General features: G+C 38.0%; 1 protein-coding gene and 1 pseudogene across 1 annotated transcript in view; both read right to left on the bottom strand.

Annotated features, from left to right (window-relative positions):
* The window catches only part of SPTSSB (serine palmitoyltransferase small subunit B), a 62842-nt gene extending 59284 nt beyond the window's left edge, over window positions 1-3558 (bottom strand). Inside the window, exon 1 of the mRNA XM_049775579.1 lies at window positions 3260-3558. The gene's annotated coding sequence lies outside the window, so the exon portion shown is untranslated. The remainder of the gene's footprint in view (window positions 1-3259) is intronic.
* Window positions 3559-15613: 12055 nt separating this feature from the next.
* Window positions 15614-16527, bottom strand: LOC126010875 (protein tyrosine phosphatase type IVA 2-like; annotated as a pseudogene).
* Window positions 16528-21906: the final 5379 nt, after the last annotated feature.

Below are 21906 nucleotides of genomic sequence, written 5' to 3'. Positions count from 1 at the left end.
TTTGAAACAGACAAAAACTTGGACATATGTGTAGCCAATAGAAATCATATATTCATTGCATCTGTGTCACTTGTTTATTATATTTCAATACTATGACTTTTGGGGGAAAATAGCTTGTAAGCTCAAGGTATATACATGGAAGTTTAAAACTCCAAATTGTAATCCTACTTGTTCTTTAATACCTTATAAAATTTATTTTAAACTCAAAAGCAGCTCCATTGACTACTACAGAATTTGCCCATTAAAAGTACACAAATCAATGTTTTTAATATACTCACAGCTATGAAAATATATCTAAGGCATTCTCACAACCCTCCCAAATTTAATTGAATTCTTTAGAAATCACTTCCCATTTGTTCTAAACTTCTACTGCTATTAGGCTTTCTTTTCCTTTAAATTTGCCTATCTTAGATATGATCTTTCACTCAGAATATTATGAATGTTCAGACTTGTTTTCCAAATGTCAGCATTTTAATCCTTTAATTTGCTGAAAATTATTTATTGCCCTTCAATTTTTTGAATATTTTCCATAATATTTTTTAAAAACCATCATCAGTCAAGGAGTAGATTTTTTTTTCACGTTTTGGCTTCAATGAATAAAGCTGTTGAGATTATGTATATGTAAATTTCCACATGAAGAGTTTATTAATTCTCTAGAATATATACCTAAGAATGGAATTTCTGGGTTATACACTACTATTGTTCAAATTTTTGAAAACCTTTCAAGCTATATTCCTTACCAACTTATCATTTTACTTTTTATTTTTATTTTACTTTTTCATTTTCACTTTGGTTACATGTCTTCATCTACTGCCTACCTATAGTTAGCTGAACTGTTGATATTTTGGATAGTATGAAGTAGTTTCTGACATTATGTTGATGGTCACTTCTCCAGCTAATAACAAAAAACTGCTGTTATTGTATACATGCTCATTTTTAAAATGGGCCATTTGTTTTTACTGTTGGTTCTTCTCTTGACTTATGATATGGAAGGTTGAGGAACCTCTCCAATTGTTTTGCATGCTAAGAACAAAGCTTCTGATATACAAAATTAGGGAGGACAGGTGTTGCTTTTCCTAAGGATATGTAATAGACAGGATTAGTCCACTAGATCTTCAGACTGAGATCTAGTTAGAGGCATTCTTGGGGGCATCAACCTTGCGTAGAATATCATCAGAGAACTTTGGTAGGAAGGAAAAGAGAGGTAGGCTCTGCTTTAAATGACAAACTTTCCCTGTCTCATTTGGATACTTTTTAGAGAGGATTTTTTGTCTACTTGCTGGCATTTTATGTTAATAAAATAGGCAAGCATCCTACCTGACGTACTATCTCTCTAGTTGCTATCTCTTCCTTCTAATAGCCAGCATCTCATATGGTCCTCTAACTGCTAGAAGTGATCCCTGAGCACAGTAGGAGTAAGCTCTGAGCACAACCAGATGTGACTCGTAAAACAAAAAATTACTTTGTGTTCTACCAAAAAAAAAAAAACTTTTTTTGGGGTCACACCCAGCAGCACTCAAGGGTTACTCCTGACTCTACTCTCAGAAATCGCTCCTGGCAGGCTCAAGGGACCCTATGGGATGCCGGGATTCGAACCACCATCCTTCTGCATACAAAGCAAACACCCTACCTCCATGTTATCTCTCCGGCCCCAACAATAAACATGTTTTTGAACATTTTCAAAGAAGAGATTAAGACACCAATGATCACTGTCAATTAGATGATTTTCTATTGTATTTATATCTAGTTAAATTCTACAATACAAACCATTTTTAATTTACTGTTGTAAATAGTTTATATGGAAATATTTGAATACTGAGGGTGATGGTATAGTTAATATAAAAGTTCACTATTGCTACGTACAAAAACCCCCCATTACATTCACAGACACAGTCAATAAAATTATGCTATATTTAGATGTATAGGCCTAGGGTCATAGAAAAGGTTTGAGGTACCTGTCTTGCAAGTGGCTAAACTTGTTCTCACATTGGCATCACTTTGATTGCTGAGCACTACCTGTTGTGGCCCTAAGCAGGGGTGGCTAGAGTGGCCAGCATTGCAGGAACTGAGAGGCATCATTTCTTTTGGCTCTCACATTGAACCAAGAGGATGATTGACCAAGAATTCCTTCCTAAGCATCACTTGGGAGCCCATCATTCATAAATAAAAATAAATAAATAAAATAAGAGCCTGATTGAATGTGGAAATTGTGTTATATTACTGAAACTTCACCAGTTATTTATATCTATGTATAAAGTTTATGCATAAAAGTAATTTTGTATTTTTCATTTTTAATTCAATAATAATGATAATGATAATAATAATACTGCCCACAAAATTTTCTTTTATTTTGTTTTGGGGCTACACCTGGTGGTGCTTAGGGGCTACTCCTGGCTTTGTGCTCAGAAATTACTCCTCAAAAACTTTGGAGGAACCATATGGGATGCTGGGGGTCAAATCAGGGTGGGCTGCATGCAAGGCAAATGCCCTACCCACTGTGCTATCCTTCCAGCCCCTTGCAAAGTATTTTTGAAAAACAAAATTTCTAACTTCCTTATTGCTTTCATTTGTAGTTTTACACTTACCATATTATGGATTTGATGGTGAGCTGGGATTATATGTTAACTTCCAACTACTACAATGTCTCTTTGGTTGAAAAAGCTCTAGAACCTTCTCAGATCTAAAAACCCTTCTATATTCATTCTCTGCCCCCCAGCCCAATTCTTACTCCAATAACAAAGTTAAATATACTTCTTTATTGGTTTTAAAAATCTAGTTAATTATAAATGATCACTTAAGCATCATTGAAAAAATATTACTTAACATAGGAGAATATTAATGGGTTTTGGCAAGACTTCACCTTTTGAACAGTTGACTTGCATCAATGTAAAAAGTTGTTTAGGGGCAAAACATATTGTATAAGAGCACAGAAAAGACAATTAAGTAAAAAACCATGCACCTCTTAATGCTATTTCCCAGATTTGTTATTACTGAACTACACAACGATTTGAGAATTTACTCTAGGTGGAAAAAGGTCAATAGTAAAGTTTGACTTCTTTGTACAAGATGATTGAGTGAAACATCTTAGTTTCTAACAATAAAAAGGAAAAAAAAAAAGAAAAGAAAAACAGAAATACTGCTTAACATTTTAATGCATTCACTAACAAATATAAGTTACTTTAAGCTTGGTACTGTCTCCAGTAAAACGCATTCCATCATTCTAAACCTGCTTTAACACAGACATTTCACAGATGCTTACCTCCCCCTGGGATGGATCTGTGGGTTCTCTTAGGTGAGCCCAGGCTTTGGCGCCTCCCCTGCTGCTGCGAGAGTCCCCCAGTGCCTGTGTCGGGGTACTAGGGGCCTCCCAAAGTGAGGTGCTCCTCCCGCCTTCCGCTTCATCTACTAAAACTGCAATTCTACCAGACTGATTCAGTGATTAAGATTAATTATTGACAGAAGGAAAACACTCCTACGTAGACTTGTGTCCAACAGCGCAGCTTAGCGCAACTCCGAACGGAGGAAGGAGACTGCACCACTCCCCGGCCCGCACCCGCAGCGTCCAGTCTCTGCCCACGCGCCGCCACTCAGTCCCGGGCGTTCAGGCACGTCCCCGGAGGAATGCGGCGCGACGACTTCCACATATTTTAAACCTGGGGCTTCTGCAGCTCCTAGCACTGGCCCCCTTTGCAGTTCCAGCCCCCTGTGGAGCGGCTTTTTTTCTCTCCCGATCTCAGACCAGCCAGAGCAGCTGAGGAACCCAAGGCCCCGCTGTCACCTCTTGCTGCTGCTGCAGTAAAACCCTGGAGCTGCTGCTGCTGCGGAGGGTTTGGGGAGGAGGAATGGGGAGGATCCCTCCCTCTCTGCAACTGGGAACCCCGACACTGTGGATGGCGAGTGGCTAGGGCTGAGGGTGGATGGCCTGATAACTGGAGGAGGCACCCAAATGAGAGCTTTGAGGACACTCCTGTCCCCCCTTTCCCCCAAAATCCCGGGAGAGCCAGCACCCAGAGATCCATCCATCAAGAGACTTAGGTAAGTGGGCTAAGCCCGCTGACATGGAGCTGGACTTGGGTTTAAAGTGGGAGCAGCTCTAGATCCCCTCTCCTGAGTCTGGGGAAGAAATCGAAGGGTCTAACTGTCAACCTATTGTATTACTTGGCTACTGTAAAGTTGGATGCAAGGTCTGTTGGCATTAGAAGAGAATTTGGATGCCTTTGAATGGGCCTTTCTCCCTCCCTCAGGCCACCTCCCTTTCGCTCTCTGGCAGGTTAATCATTGTAAAGCTAAACTCCCCAGAGCAAACAGAAAACTCCAGTTGGGGAACTGATGTGTGTTCACTCCAGGATAGAACTAATTCGGCCCGGCCTGTGGCAGTTCGGCTTATTGGGAAGAGAACTGGGAGATAACTAGCAAGGACAGACATGCCAACTCCTGCAGAGCTGAATGACAGTATTTGCAGTTTGCCTTCAATTTCCTTCTGAAGGAGAAGATGCCTTCTGAAGAATACCTGCCCTGGAAACCTATAGTCTGAACACAAGCAATTCCTTCCCTGAAGAGAGCAGTGCTTTAATTGGAGGGCTAGGCTGCCCGTGGAAAGCACGCTATCCTATTAGTCTCTTTGCCAAAAACGCAAGAACATCTGTCAATGGAGGTTGTGTTGATCAGTGGATGTTTAAGGAGTTAACACAACTCTCTGAAGGAGATTCCCTTAGAATTGACATTTGAATGCTAACTGCTGGCAGGTTTCTCAATGCAGGTGAGAGGATGTTGCAATGTCAGAAGATGTAATCTTGGCAGAGCAAGTATGATCCTTCTCACTGGAGGATGAGGAAATAGAAACCCTGAGGAAAAGACTTGTTCACGGCCAGGCCACTAAGCCCATTCATTAACTGGAACTTTTAGATATTGTTATGCACTGTTGTTCTTCCTAAGTAGTTTCACTTACCCTCCCATCTCCACCCTCCTATACAAAAAGGCTTTACTTTTACAGGCAAAATTTGGTAAATGAAACCTTAGAATTATTCCAGTTGAAGATGGGAGGGACTAGTAGGGCTGGCAGAAGTATTTAGACTATATATATATAAAGGCAAAGGACGAGTTTGGTACGATAGCCAGAAGCTTATGATAGTCTAGCAAAAACTCCCTAAAAAAAGCCTAGTTGAAGACCTATTTCAAAGGCCCAAAGATTGAGCCGGGAGCATGTGCAGCCCTGACCCTTCAGGAAAAATTGGTTGGGAGCACAACAAATAATGACTAGTTTTAACTCCGCTGAGGTTAAAGCCAAGGATTAATTTAAGAGAGAAATAAAAGGCAGCAAAGACAGTCCAGACAGTCCCTTACTCGAAGAGAAAGAAGTTTCAAGGCCAACATCTCTGGTGCTCTTGGTTTCTCATATTTTTGTAGTTTCATTTTCCTGTCGTTTCTATTCCCTGGCCAAATAGCTGGACATACCTTAGATGTGACGACCTAACCACATCTGGCCATTTTTATGGGTTCCTGTCATATCTATAGGACTGTCATGGTCCTGTGTTAAAGTATCAAAATTATTGTATGATAATTAATCACCTCAAGTTCCATTAACCTTATTCTCATTGTCTCTCCTTCCTTCCTTCCTTCCTTCCTTCCTTCCTTCCTTCCTTCCTTCCTTCCTTCCTTCCTTCCTTCCTTCCTTCCTTCCTTCCTTCCTTCCTTCCTTCCTTCCTTCCTTCCTTCCTTCCTCTTTTCTTCCTTCCCTTTCCTTCCCTCCCTCCTCCCTTTCTTTTCTCCCTCCTTTTTACTTATTTATTTATTTATTTAGGTACCACATCCAGCATGACTCAGACTCTGAATCACTCCTAGTGATGCCTGACCCAGTGGTATGGATTTAATGATTCAGTACTGAGGTCTGAAAAGTGTATTTGGTAGTCATATAGTATAGGAGATATAACTCAAGGCCTCACATGTTATAGATGCAATATGCTTGCCACTTGAAATATCTCCTTGATTCTTATCTATTTTCAACTGGTAGAGTAATCTGGTATACTTATCTCAGTTTCTTTATCTAGTCACCTGTTGAGGGCATTAGGTCTATTTAATGTTTTGACTGTGGTGAATAATGCTGCTGAAAGCATAAATATACAAATAAACATTAAAATCTTTTAGATAAAATATAAGAGTGATATTGCTGAATTATATAATATATATTTAAAACCTATCTCCTACTATTTTCTATAGATGCCACTATTTTAGAGTTCATTTTTCTACACAGTCTCAAAATAAATTTGTAATGTTTTAGATGTTAGTCATTCTCACTGTCATTGAAGGGTATATTAACTAGTTTTGACTTTGTCAACTTTTTTGAATACTATCTTTATTTAAAAACCATGATTACAAACATGATTATAGTTGGGTTTCTGTCAGAAAAAGAACATTCCCACCAGTGCAACATTCCCACCACCAATGCCCCCCATTTCCTTCCTCCCCATCCCTTTGACTTTGTCAACTTAAATAAATCATTTCTATATTTTGGATAAAGGAAATAAGTTTAATTATTTTATAGCTTTAAAACTAGCCTCAAAAAAGAATAATGAATTCTGTAACCTCTTCACTTTTATATGATTTATATTTTTGACTAGCAAGTTACCTTTCTCATTTCACTCAGGTTCTAGATAGAAGAGAAACTTGTATTTGAAAGTAAGATAGAAAGAGAAAAATATCTATTTTTAAAGGTTCCTGGTAACATTAACATATTAAATCTAAAAGACTACATTTACATTTGGAGGTCTGAGATATGCAATCCTTGAGATAAAAAGTTGACATTGATATTAAAGCTTAAAAAAGGATGTTAAGCTGCCAGGAAGACCTTCCCTCTGTTTTTCTGGTATGTTAGGGTCGCTGATTGGACAGTGGGCCACAGATCTCCTGGGCTGAGCACTTGGTCCAGGAGACTGGGACCCCCCAAGCCAGGTGGGTCTTTATGGCCTGCCCTGGCAACTAGGGCCCTGGGGGGCAGGCGGAGGAGGGAAACCCCTCCCATTCAATTTTCAAACTGGAGAGGGAGCTCGCAGTTGGACCCTGCAGAGCGCACATGCCAGGAAGGCCGTCCCTCTGTTTTTCTATTCCTGATTGGGTAGACACCAAGACTAATCTTCTGCTCCAACACCACCATCCAGCTCCTCATTGAATGACACCCTCTCGGTCCTCAGCTCATGCCTATACAAACAACTACAACCAACACGCCTGTTGACCCATGCTTGGTGGCCCCTCATGCCCCCATCAAACTATGGACTGTTGCATGATACTGGAATCAGCTTCAGCATAACCCTAGTTCAAGGACAATATAGGGTTCTGTAATGCCGCAAAACATGTCTCAAACTCAACTATCACCTGTTGTCTTCAAATACCCTTGTTTTCTTTCTTTCTTTCTTTTTTTTTTTTTTGGTTTTTGGGCCACACCCGGTAACGCTCAGGGGTTACTCCTGGCTATGCGCTCAGAAGTTGCTCCTGGCTTGGGGGACCATATGGGACACCGGGGGATCGAACCGCGGTCCGTCCAAGCTAGCGCAGGCAAGGCAGGCACCTTACCTTTAGCGCCACCGCCCGGCCCCTTTCTTTCTTTTTTTTAAAACATAAAAGGGTCACATGCATCTCTTTTGTATATCTTAGATGTATTCCCTTACATCTATAACTCTTTTCAAATATCCTCATATATTTGACCACTAGATTAGTTATTTGATTGTTTGATTTTCCCCCTGTGAGATCTGTTTTGTAAGCAATATTGGTAGAAGAGTAACTCTGTATAGATTTCACTTTTATACCAAGTTACGGGAAATGTTAGACTTTATTCGTTGGCCCCCAGATGCACCAACAATATCTTGTGGCATTGCTTCTTTTTTGCATAGGCACATTAAAATGGGAAAATAATACATATGCAAACAAGTTTTTATCTAATAGAGATGGGAACACAAATCTGGTAATGTAATTAGGCCTTTTACCCTGAACATTGGCATAATGATTTGGCTCAGGTCTCAGAAGAATGGGCATCGCCCCCACACACCTGAACTATGGAAACAACCACAATTGTCTTTAACATTCCCAGGATTCAAGGCTCTACCAGAGAAGACCTACCACTGCTGTGGAATTGACTTACTCCAAAGAGTACTCCCAACACCCAGGTGACTCAGCAACAGTCTGCATGCGGGGCAGATTGCTCTGCATTTAATGATATGCTGAAACTAGAGGATGCTCCACATCAGCCTGACATTGACGAAAGAAATGCACAGAATCCAGAGTCTTTAAATATAAAAGTCTGATACCAACTATAGCTAAAGTGTGCAAAAGTTTCACCGGGACCTTGAGAATGACTGGAGTTGGATAGACTGGTATGCCTGGAACCCAGAGTCTGTCTTATGCCAAAAAAACTTCTGGGGTGAGGCCTTTTTGTAATCAGGTCAAGGACTTTTTTTTCCCATTTTCTCCATTTTGATGGACCTATGCAAACATTGGCGATTGCCACTATCACACCTTTACTATATTTTTTTTACTCTTATCCTTTAAGGAAATAAAACACAACTTACTGAACTTAAAAACAAATTACTGTAGTAGAATGCCTGTCTCGAATACAGGTAGGGGATGGGAAGGGGGGAGGGGGTAATGTTGCACTGGTGAAGGGGGGTGTTCTGGTCATGACTGTAACCCAAATATGATCATGTTACTTAAATTAAAAATATATTTAATAAAAAAAAGGATGTTAAGCATCAGAGCCTAGTTTAAAAGAACCTATTTAACAGAAAGTCTAGAATAGTAAGTAGGGTGGAGTTTCAAGCTCTTTTATACTTAGAGGATAAAGCTTTCGCCATTTGATAAAAGAAAATTTTGGGACTCTGTTTGCTTCACCACTAACCCAGGTAAGGCCTGCCTCTAACTGACATCACTGGGCCTATTCCAGAAATTCCAGTGCCCTTTCCTACTAATTGGGTACAACATCCCCACCTGAACTATTTCACATTAAGGGCCCATACCACAGCTCTTGAAGTGCATGTTTGCTTATGCAACCATACAACAGTTCTACTCAACAAATTTCATGCTGCTCACAGTTGCTTCTTATTATTCTATGAGGATAGATATAGAGAGTATTGAGAACAAACTTCAACGGAATCTCTTGGCATCTTCCAGGAAGGTTAAGTGTAAAATAATACCAAGCTATCAATCTCAAACAAAGGTGTGCCCCAACTTTCTCCTTCCCTAAACTTCTTCTTTTGGTATGTAAAAGCCCACTTGTTTTATTCAGACCTTCCCCCTCCTGGTACTGGGAATTGGTTTGAAAAAAAGAAAGAGGGCAGAGGGAGGCAAAAGGTCACGAATGCCATGCCCATCCTTTCCTGACTGCTTGGTGTATTATTTCTTCACAGCTACCTTGTTCTTCAGACCCAGCTACACAGGGTTTAGAAACAGTGTTTAGGGTGATCTCACAACTTGTCGATTTTTATTTTACAGTTAAGTTCAAAGACACCTTCAGAGCACAAGGATATGAACAGGAAAAATTTGTAGAAGCCCAGCAACCTCAACGAGTAAAACCAGTAAATCCTCGGTGTCTTTGGTGACGCTATGTGAAGGATGGATGTTCAATTAGTCCAATGCTTCTCAAATAGTGGGGCACTCCCCCCACCCAGGGAAAGCGCGAGGCTCCATAAAGGGGGGTGCGTTTGACCTGGGCAAAACACTGTCATAACAAGCTAAGCCCCATGTTTATGTCTCTGTATGTCTCTGGAGCTGAGAGTTGCTGTGTCCTGCTTCAAACCCCGCTTCGAAAAGCTATGCATTTCAAAACGTGCTCATTGTAGCCATTAATCCAGGCATCACCTCTGATTAAAAAATCAGCTCATATTATTTTATATATTTTTGTTTTGCAGGTTAAAGTTCTTTTTTAAATAAAGGTACTATTTACAGTCTTGCGGGGCGCGCGAAAAATGTTTTCTTCTTCCTAGGGGTGCATGACAGAAAATAATTGAGAAGCACTGCCCTATGGGATGCTGGGATTCGAATCACCATCCATCCTGGATCGGCTGCTTACAAGGCAAACACCCTACCGCTGTACTATCTCTCCACTGTTTTTGGTCTAATTTTTAAATTTTAAATCAATTTTGTTAACATTTGTGTATGGTGATAAAATGTGATAAATGTATTTTATTTCTATGTGCTGTCCTGTTTTCCCAAAACAATTTCTTTAAGACTTTCCTTCTCAATTGGTATCAGCTTATTTTATTGGTATCAATTAAATATTAATAAATATACATTTGATAAGTATATTTGATTAAACAGGTTGGTATAAGCTCTATGGATTTGTTTCTGGACTCTATTTTGTCCCATTGGTTTATATGATTTCTTTTGCTCTCATATAATGGTGTTTTAATTGATATTGCTTTGTAATATAATCTGATTTTGAAAGCCTGATATCTTCCTTTTAATTTTTTTTAGAGTCACAAGAAATTAAGGGAGAACAAAACGTTAATAAACCAAACAAGAAACTCAAGGAGAGAAATAACAGCAGATGTCACAGAAATTCAAAGGATAAAAGATTACTATGTATGCTACGAAAGGGGCAAAGCTATAAATGTATAACTTTTATGCTTATAACCATCTGACCCCAAATCAAGGGAAAATAATGCACATGACCAGACCAATTACCATTTAGAAAATTGAAATGATAATTAAAAAAATTTCCCTATAAACAAAATCCCAGGCTCATATAACTTAACTTGTATGTTCTTCCAAATTCAAACATAATCAAAGAAACAAATCCTCCCAGTACCTATGACACACACACATTATCCTGATGCTAAGATAAAGAAAACACTAAATAAAAATTATAGGTAGTATTCTGTGTTTACTCAGAATGAAAAGATGAGAAGATTTTTTAACAACATACTAACAAATGAATGCAATTATAAGACATTAAAATACTCACAAATCAGGATTTATTTCTATATTCACTGTAGCACATTTTACAATACCCAGGACATTGGGAGAACCCCCTAAATATTAAATTATAGTTAAAATGACAAAGTAGTTATAGTATCTATACATGATATAACAATTTTCACTTATAAGAAAAGGCAAATCCTTTAGTAGCTACAATTTTGTGCTCCTGAACTCTCTTCAGTTTGGTCCTTCTGACCTGAGCACAGAGGTGGCAGAGAGTTGGGGGTCTGTTCTATATCTAGATAGAGATAAGTCGTGGTGGTATAAAACTTGCTTTCACAGGGTTCCTTCTGCTCTCTCTTCAAGATCCTGAGCTCATAAGAGTAATGATACAACTTCACTGACAAAGAAAATAAAACCAGAAGTAAATAAATGGGACTAGATAAATCTTAAAAAAGCTCTCCACTGCAAAATAAATGAAGAACTAAAATAAAGATATGCTACTGACTTAGAAACAAACAATACTTGAACATCATATATTAAAATAGAACTACTTAGGCTATATTCCAAATTAATTTTATCTAACACCAATATAAATAATTTCATTTATTTGGATGGTATAAGATAGTTCCAAATTTCCATTCTTTTTGTTCTTTTGTTTTTTTTGGGCCACACCCATTTGATGCTCAGGAATTACTCCTGGCTAAGTGCTCAGAAATTGCCCCTGGCTTGGGGGGACCACATGGGACGCCGGGGATCGAACTGAGGTCCTTCCTTGGCTACCGCTTGCAAGGCAGACACCTTACGTCTAGCGCCACCTCTCCAGCCCCACCAAATTCCTTTTTTACATGTTCTTAGAGCTAAAAAAAAATCGTAGAAAGGGAACGGTGAGATGAAATCAGAGGATGCTCCATTTTAAGATCTGTACAAAAACCAAGATCTCTAATTACAGAAGATTGACTTTGACAATTGCAACTGAACAGAACCTCTCCTGGACCATAAAGAAAGACCTTGGGGGAGACAACCAACATGCCAGGAACCTGTAGTCAGTCTTATGAAAGTATGCTTCGTGTGTGGAGGCACTCTATATCTCTCAAGCCAAGGAAATTTCCTTTCTAATTTCTCCAGCGTTTAATGTGCCTATTCAAAACAAAGCAAAGCAAAGAAAAACAAACAAACCAAAAAACCCAAACAAACCAACAAAACCCCCTCTAAAAAGAAAAAAGCAAAAAACAAAAAATTCCCCACAAAAAACCAAAAACCCAAAACCAACCAAACCCAAAAAAATTGCCACACCTGTCCCCACTTTTTTGTTTGTTTTTTTCTTTATTTGTTTGTTTTTTTTTCTTTTAATTTTATTTATATACTCTAGATAGAGCCTTAGAAATTGAGTCATCCAAACCCCCCCCAAAAGAAATCGAATCATTTTGCTCTGCCTCATATTTCTATATCTTTTTACAAATAGAGAAAAGAAAAGAAAAAAAATAAAAACCAACAGTGGGTGGGATCTAGGTGGTCTTAGGAGCATTGAGAAAAAAAAAGATCAAAATAATCAAGTCAAAGTAAATGACATTAGAATCAAGAGACCCAAACTATAATGAGGTAAACACAAAATGGATTTGTTGCACTAGTAGACTAGTGGGCTAGAGGTGGAGCTATGGGATGCATGCAGGGAACTATGGTGAAGGGAGGTCAGCACTGGTGATAGGAATGGTCTTAATTCACTGTCACTATATGCCTTTCACAACTGTGAAAGACTTGTAATTCACAATGGTCTCAATTAAAACATAAATTTCTATTTATAAAATCCTGTCATCTATAATTAGTGATACCTTGGGTTATATTCTAGTATTTAACTACTCTATTATGCATTGCTGTGATACCTTTTTTTTTTCAATATCTTTATTTAAACACCTTGATAACAAACTAGATTGTAGTTGGGTTTCAGTCATAAAAAGAACACTGTTGTGAACAACAGTGCAACATTCCCATCACCAATGCCCCATCTCCCTTTTTCCACCCATCTCCCTCCTGTATTCAAGACAAGTATTCTAATTCTCACTCATTAACATTGTCATGGTAGTTGTTAGTGTTGTTATTTCTCTAACTTCACACCACTCTTTTTGGTGAACTTCATATCACAAGCTGGTCCTTCTGGCTTTCATCTCTGGGCATTATTACAATAATGTGCCTTTTGGCCATTTGTATTTTTCTCCTTTGAGAAAGTTTCTGTTCATTTCTTCTGATTTTTTATGAGGTTAGATTTTTTTCTTGTTTAGTTCTGTCAGTACCTTGTATATCTTAGATACTAGCCCCTTGTCTGATGGTTATTGGGTAAATAGTTTCTCCCATTCTGTGGGTTGCTTTTGTAGTCCAGTCACTATTTCCTTAGAGGTGCAGAAGCTTCTCAACTTAATATAGTCCCATCTGTTTATCTCTGCTTCCACTTGTTTAGAGAGTGCTATTTCTGCCTTGAAGATGTCTTTAGTTTCAGTGTCATGGACAGTGTTTTACCTACTTGTTGTTCAATATACATTGTGGTTCTGGGTCTGATATCAAGATTTTTAATCCATTTGGATTTGACCTTTGTGCATGGGGTTAGACGGAAGTCTGAGTTCATGTTTTTGCAAGTGGTTGACCAGTTGTCCTAACACCATTTGTTGGAGAGGCTTTCCTTGCTTCATTTTACATTTCTTGCCCCTTTATAAAGATTAATTGATTGTTTGTCTGGAGAACATTCTCTGAATACTCAAGTGTATTCCACTGATCTGAGGGTCTGTCTTTATTCCAATACCATGCTGTGTTAAGGACTATAGCTTTGTAATACGTGAGGGTCTGTCTTTATTCCAATACCATAGTGTTTTAATGACTATAGCTTTGTAATACATGAAGGCCTGTCTTTATTCCAATAATATGCTGTTTTAATGACTATAGCCTTGTAATATATTTTAAAGTTGGGAAAAATGATGCCTCCATATTTTTTTCCTCAAGGTTTGTTCTAGCTATTTGTGGGTGTTTATTCTTCCAAATGATTTTCAGGAGTATTTGATCCACTTCTTTGAAGAATGTGATGGGTATTTTTAAGGATTACATTAAATCTGTACAATGCTTTGGAGAGTATTGCCATTTAAATATGTTAATCCTCCCAATCCATGAGCAAGGTATGAGTCTCAATTTCCTTGTGTTCTCTTTTATTTCTTGAAACAGGGTTTTGTAGTTTTCTTTGTATAGGTCATTCACTTCTTTAGTTAAGTTGACTCCAAGATATTTGAATTTGTGTGACACTAATGTGAATGGAATTCTTTTTTTAATGTCCATATTCTTTATCATTATTGGTATATAAGAAGGCCATTGATGTTTGTGTGTTAATTTTGTATCCTACCACTATGATATATGAATTTATTATTTCTAGAAGCTTTTTGGCAGAGTCTTTAGGGTTTTCTAAATATAATATGTCATTTGCAAACAGTGAGAGCTTGTCTTCTTCCTTTCTTATCTGGATGCCCTTGATATCTTTATTTGCCTAATTGCTATGGCTAGAATTTCCAGCACTATGTTAAATAGGAGTGGTGAAAGAGGACTGCCTTGTCTTGTACCAGATTTTAAAGGAAAGGCTTTTAGTTTAACTCCATTGAGAATAATATTTTCATTGGCTTGTGGTAGATGACCCTGACTATATTGAGAAAAGTTCCTTCCATTCCCATTTTGATGAGGGTTTTCATCAAGAGTGGATGTTGGACCTTATTGAATGCTTTCTCTGTATCTATTGATATGATCATATGGTTTTTATTTTTCTTTTTGTTGATATGGTGTATTATGTTGATTTATTTATGTATATTAAACCATCCTTGCATTCCTGAAATGAAACCCAATTACTCATGGTGCATGACCTTTTTCATGGTTTTGGATCCTATTTGCCAGAATTTTGTTGAGGATCTTTGCATCTGCGTAAATCAGGGATATAGGTCTGTAGTTTTTTTTTTTTTCTTGCAACATCTCTGTCTGGTTTTGATATCAGGGTGATGTTAGCTTCATATACCTATTTGGGAGTGTTCCTGATTCTTCAGTTTCATAAAAGAGCCTGAAAAGTATTGGTAGAAAGGTTTGAAAGAACTTGTTCATGAATCCATCTGGGCCTGGGCTTTTGCTTTTGGGAAGACTTTTGATTACCATTTTAATTTCCTCAGCAGTGAGGAGTGTGATTAGTTATGCTAGATGATTCTGGTTTAACTGTTGATGATTATAAGAGACCAAGAATTTATCCATTTCTTTAAGATTCTCATGTTTTGTGGAATAGAGTTTCACAAAGTAGTCTCTGATTACATTTTGATTATCTGCAGTATCTGTAGTGATCTCCCCCTTTTCATTTCTAATCCAGTTTATTAATTTTCTCTCTCTACTTTTCTTTGTGAATTTTACTAGTGGTTTATCAATTTTGTTTCTTTTTCGAAGAACCAACTTTTGCTTTTGCTGGTATTTTGAATTACTTTGATTTCTACTTCATTGATTTCAGCTCTAAGCTTTGTTATTTCTTTTTGCCTACCTATTTTTGCTCCCTTTTGTTGATAATTTTCTAATTTTATAAGCTGTGTCACTAAGCTTTTTTATGTAGGCCCCTTTTTTCTTCTGATGTGTGCTTGCAAAACTATAATTTTTCCTCAGTATTGTTTTTGCTGTGTTCCATAAATTCTGATAATTTGTGTCTTTTTTTCTTTCTCTTTTTCTTTTCTTAAACATTTTATTCATGTTATTGAGGGAATTTCTTTGTTTGGTTTGCTTTTTATCCAATCATTAGAAAAGTTATTGAGGAGTACTAAATCCATCACTATTTAGATGACACAGTTAAGATTCCAGATTCACATTTCTAGGTACCAAGAGTTCCCTCTAAATGCCACAATCAAATCAGCCTTCGCTTATATTCTTTCTACTGAACACAGCAATGCCCATTGGTATCTCTGAAGAGCAATCACATCTTAGGTAGGTATTTCTCCAGGTAAAGCAGCTGTTTGGAATTGAATGCTCCCTTTCTTTTTTTGTCTTATAAACTGAACTGCATCTTCATACTTTATTCCACATTCAATTAAAGCAAGTGCAACCAGCACAGGTGCCCTTCCCAATCCTGCAACACAATGCACTGCAACACAGCAACCTGGCTCTTCGTGAAATTTGGTTTTTAGTAAGTTTAGCCAATCATCAACTATCTGATTAGGGGGTGGTGCTCCATCATCAAAAGGCCAATCTAGGGCCCGGAGAGATAGCACAGCAGCATTTGCCTTGCAAGCAGCTGATCCAGGACTTAAGGTGATTGGTTCGAATCCCGGTGTCCCATATGGTCCCCCGTGCCTGCCAGGAGCTATTTCTGAGCAGACAGCCAGGTGTAACCCCTGAGCACTGCCGGGTGTGGCCCAAAAAACAAAAAACAAAACAAAACAAAAAGGCCAATCTAGAACACGGATTCCTTCCTTTTCTACTGGCACTTTATCATATGTAGCATCACAAACTCGAACCAAAGTTGTCACACCATACTCCTTAAGTTCCTCTGAACTTGTTGAAGGTAGCATTGGTAGGGTTGTGAGTTATCAGAAAATGCATGTTCTCATAGAAGATCTCCACAGGGGCTGGATGGTTAATTATGGCAAATAAAGTGTGAGAGTGCGTGTGTGAGTGTGATTAATTTGTGTCTTCATTGTGATTTGTTTCCAGGAATAAATTATTATTTTCTCTTTGATTTCACCTCTGACCCACTGATTGTTCAGCAGTGTTCTGTTATTTTCCAGGTGTTAAAGTTTTCCTTATGTGTTCCTTGTATTTTACTTCTAATTTTAGTGGGTTGTGATATGAGAAAGTAGTCGTACAATTTATATCCTCTTGACTTTATGAAGATATGTTTTATGGCCAGCATGTGCTTTATCCTGGAGTATATATATATATATATATATATATATATATATACATATATATGTATATATATATTAAGCCACTTTCCTCTATTTCTCTTTTTAGAGTTAGTATAGTATTGTTGGGTTTCAGCCTGGTTGATCTATCAAGGGGTGACAGTGCAGGGTTGAGGTTTCCCACTATTCTTGTATTGCTATTGATATCTTCTTTTTGACTTGTCAACAGCTGTATTAAATATTTTGCTGGTCCCTTATTGATGTGTATATGTTTAGGAGTGTGATTTCTTCCTATTTTACTAATCCTTTGATTAGTACAAAATGACCATCTTTGTGCCTATAACTTTTCTGAGTCTTATGTTTGTGTCATCTGATATTAATATAAACACTCCAGCTTTTTTTGGGAGTTGTTTGCTTGGATGATTTTCCTCCAAACTTTTATTTTGAGTGTTTGTTTGTTCCAACTATTCAGATGTGTTTATTGAAGGCAGCAGAATGTTAGATTAGGCTTTTTTTTTTTTTTTTGCATTTTTTTTTAATTAAGCTTTTTGATCCATTTTGCCACTCTGTGTTTCTTTTTCTTTTTCTTTTTTGGTTTTTCGGGCCACACCCATTTGATGCTCAGGGGTTACTCCTGGCTAAGTGCTCAGAAATCGCCCCTGGCTTGGGGGGATCATATGGGACGCTGAGGAATCGAACCGTGGTCCTTCCTTGGCTAGCGCTTGCAAGGCAGACACCTTACCTCTAGCACCACCTCACCGGTTCCCACTCTGTGTTTCTTTTTTTTTAATTTTTTTAAATTTTATTTAAACACCTTGATTACATACATGATTGTGTTTTGGTTTCAGTCATGTAAAGAACACCCCCCATCACCAGTGCAACATTCCCATCACCAATGTCCCAAGTCTCCCTTCTCCCCACCCAACCCCCGCCTGTACTCTAAACAGGCTCTCCATTTCCCTCATACATTCTCATTTTTAGGACAGTTCAAAATGTAGTTATTTCTCTAACGAAACTCATCACTCTTTGTGGTGAGCTTCCTGAGATGAGCTGGAACTTCCAGCTCTTTTCTCTTTTGTGTCTGATAATTATTATTGCAAGAATGTCTTTCATTTTTCTTAAAACCCATAGATGAGTGAGACCATTCTGCGTTTTTCTCTCTCTCTCTGACTTATTTCACTCAGCATAATAGATTCCGTGTACATCCATGTATAGGAAAATTTCATGACTTCATCTCTCCTGACAGCTGCATAATATCCATTGTGTATATGTACCACAGTTTCTTTAGCCATTCGTCTGTTGAAGGGCATCCACCTCACACCACAGAGAATGGCACACATCACAAAGAACGAGAATAAACAATGTTGGCAGGGATGTGGAGAGAAAGGAACTCTTATCCACTGCTGGTGGGAATGCTGTCTAGTTCAACCTTTATGGAAAGTGATATGGAGATTCCTCCAAAAACTGGAAATCGAGCTCCTATACGATCCAGCTATACCACTCCTAGGAATATACCCTAGGAACATAAAAATACAATACAAAAACCCCTTCCTTACACCTATATTCATTGCAGCACTATTTACCATAGCAAAACTCTGGAAACATTCTGTGTTTCTTAACAGGGCATTTAGTCCATTGATGTTGGGAGAGATATTTGTCATGGGATTTAGTGTCATCTTTGTGTAGAAGTTTTGTGTGACTGTTGGTCTGTCTTGTGTTAAAGTGGACCTTTCAATTTTTCTTTTAAGGATCTTTTTTGAGTTTGTGAAGTTTTTGAGCTGTTGTTTATCTGTGAAGCTATGTATACTTCCTTCAAACCTGAAAGTAAGTCTGGCTGGGTGCAGTATTCTAGGCTAAATATTCATTCCATTGAGTTTTGTTACTATATCCTACCACTGCCTTCTGGCCTTGAGGGTTTCTTGGGACAGGTCTGCTGTAAATCTTAAGGGTGCTTCTTTGAATGTAATTTCCCTTTTTGATCATGCTGCTTTCAGTATTGTGTCCCTATCTGTGGGATTCATCATTGTGACTATGTTGTGTCTTAGGGTGCTTTTCTTTGGGTCTCTTCAAGCTGGTACTCTTCAGGCAAGCAGGATTTGGTTGTATGCCATCTTTAGCTCTGGTAGTTTCTCTGTAATGATGTCCTTAACTGTTGATTCTTCTGGGGATTTTCTTCCTGTGTCTCTGGAACTCCAATATTCTTATGTTTCTGTTGAATTTATCAAGGACTTCTATTTTCAACTGTTCATATTCTTTGAGTATTTTTTCATTATTTAATCATTTGATTTAAGAATAGTTATCTTTGTTTTTTTGTAAATTACCTAAAGTATATTGAGTGAAGTTTCTTTTATTTACATTTTATTGGACATTTCTGTCATCACTGAACACTAGATCTTATTATATTATGCTCATGCATCTATTGTTTTATCATAATTTTATATTTATTTACATTGGTATGATATAGTGCATTGATTGATTTATGTGTATAAAACTATTCTTGCATCCTTTCGATAAATTTTGATTGTTGTGTAGGTTCATTTTAATGAATTTTAGACTCGTTTCACTAATATTTGAGGATGTTTAAATCAATGTAATTGATTATCTTAGTCTATAGTTTTCTTTTTTTAATCTTTATTTAAACATTGTGATTACAAACATGACTTTAGTTGGGTTTCGATCACAAAAAGAGCACCCCCTTTCACCAGTACAACATTCTCACCACCAATGCACCCCATCTCCCTCCACCCACACCACCTGCCTTGAGTCTATAGTTTTCTTTTTCTTTATTGGCCACACATGATGGTGCTCAGGGCTTACTTTTGACTCTGCACTGAGGTATCACTTCTGGTGAAGCTCAAAGGAATTTGTTTAATGCTGTTGAATAGCACTGGGTTTATAATTTTCTTTAAAACATTTTTATGTAGTTAAATAATTGTGAAAAAAAAAAAAAAAGAAAACCTAGAGGGTTTTCTTTTAGATGCACACCCAGATGTGTTAAGGGCTTATTCCTGTCTCTGTGCTGAGGGATCACTTATGGCAGAGCTCAAGGGACTGAATATATATGGTTCCAGGGATGGAACCTGAGATGAGAGTTTTATTTATTTATTTTAAATTGAACAACTATACATTTCATAGTTAAAAAGACTTGCCACGCATACATAAACTTTTAAGAGAACTCAGCTCACCAGATGTATCCTCAGATTTTTCTGGTGAGGACAACTGAAATAACCCCACGGGGTTCCTCAAAACGCCCGCTGTGGATGCCTTTTTCCCCTGCATGGATGGTTGAGGAATTTCCGAAGAGAAGCTTGGCATTACATTTCGGTAATTATTTGGCTTCTCTCCTTTGTAAATATCAGGCAAAATTATGGCCTCTATCAAATAATTTGGCTCAGAAATTCCAGCACCAAAGATTATTCGAGAACCCCTTTTCTGGATAATAGCCAGCTCTAAAAGCAAAGACAGTACTTTTTCTCTCTTTCAAATATGTCCTTGCAGCTGCAGTTTCTGGTAATCAATCCATCTCCATCTCCCTCTCCCTCCCCCTCCCTCTCCCTCCCTCTCTGTCCCTCCCTCCCTCCCTTCCTTCCTCCCCCTTCCCTCCCTCCCCCTCCTCCCCCTTCCCTCCCTCCCTCTCCCTGTCTCCCTCCTTCCCTCTCTCTCCCTCTCTTTCTTTTCCCCTTTGACCAGATTGAATTATTTCTTGTGGCGACCCTTGCTCCAGAACCACTTTCCCTGGGTGGAAATACAGTATTTGGGGCCATTACACTAAAATACACTTATGATTGAGTTTCAGGCATACAGTGTTCCTATGCCAATTTCTTCCGTGTCTGCTACCTTCCACTAATGAATCCAGTTTCCTTTATTCCTCCTCCCACCTGCCTCTTTGACAGCCAATTTCCACTTCCAACATTGCTCTAGTTTTCCTTTTCTTATGTTTCCCACCCCTATCCCACTAGCATACTGGTTAAAATCAGTTCTCCTGTGTAAAATAAAAATATCTACGAATGGTGAGATTACCCCCACACGTCTTCTTTCTTTCTTTCTTTCTTTCTTTCTTTCTTTCTTTCTTTCTTTCTTTCTTTCTTTCTTTCTTTCTTTCTTTCTTTCTTTCTTTCTTTCTTTTTCTTTCTTTTTCTTTCTTTTTTCTTTCTTTCTATTCTTTCTTCTTTCTTTCTTTTCTTTCTCTCTTTCTCTCTCTCTCTCTCTCTCGCTCTTTCTTTCTTTCTCTCTCTCTCTCTCTTCTTTCTTTCTTTCTTTCTTCTTTTCTTTCTTTCTTTCTTTTCTTTCTTTCTTTTCTTTCTTTCTTTTTTCTTTTCTTTCTTCTTTCTTTCTTTCTTCTTTCTTTCTTTTTCTTTCCTTTCTTCTCCTTCCTTTCTTTCTTTCTTCTTTCCTTTCCTTTCTTCCTTTCCTTCCTTCCTTCCTTCTTCCTTCCTTCCTTCCTTCCTTCCTTCCTTCCTTCCTTCCTTCCTTCCTTCCTTCTTTCTTCTTCTTCTTCCTTCTTCTTCTTCTTCCTTTCTTTCTTTCTTTTCTTCCTTTCTTTGTAACTTTCTTTCTTTCCTTTTTTCTTTCTTTCTTTCTTCTTTTCTTTCTTACTTGTCTTTCTTTCTATCTTTTTATCATTCTTTCTTTCTTCCCTTTCTATCTTTCTATCTTTTTTCTTTATCTCTCTTTCTTTATTTCTTTCTTTCTTTCTTTCTTTCTTTCTTTCTCTCTTTCTCTCTTTCTTTCTCTCTTTCTTGGATCGGCTGCTTGCAAGGCAAACGCCACTGTGCTATCTCTCCGGGCCCACACGTCTTGTTTCTAACCCCTCAGGCAGACAGGTCTGATGAAGCAGGGTAGTGGTGGAGAAATAATACCAAGTCAGTGAGTTAAAGAGTCGTTGAAGTTAGTCTTCTTTTTGCCTCATAGTCTCTGTCGTTTCTTTAAATGCCATGTGCTCTCTGCTTAGCCCAAAGCCAGAACTCCTTTCTTTATTCAAACCAACTCCCCATTCCAGCAAGAGGAAGGTCAAGTCAGATACAAAAGTAACTATCCAGTGAGTGGGCTTTTATATCTCCAAGGCAGAGGTTACTGGGAAGGTAGTTTGAGGGAACACCTTTATTTAGGC

This window comes from Suncus etruscus, chromosome 6, assembly GCF_024139225.1.
Source record: "Suncus etruscus isolate mSunEtr1 chromosome 6, mSunEtr1.pri.cur, whole genome shotgun sequence".
Lineage (NCBI taxonomy): Eukaryota > Metazoa > Chordata > Mammalia > Eulipotyphla > Soricidae > Suncus > Suncus etruscus.
The sequence above is the reverse complement of the archived record's forward strand: the minus strand, read 5'-3'. Positions and strand labels throughout refer to the sequence as shown.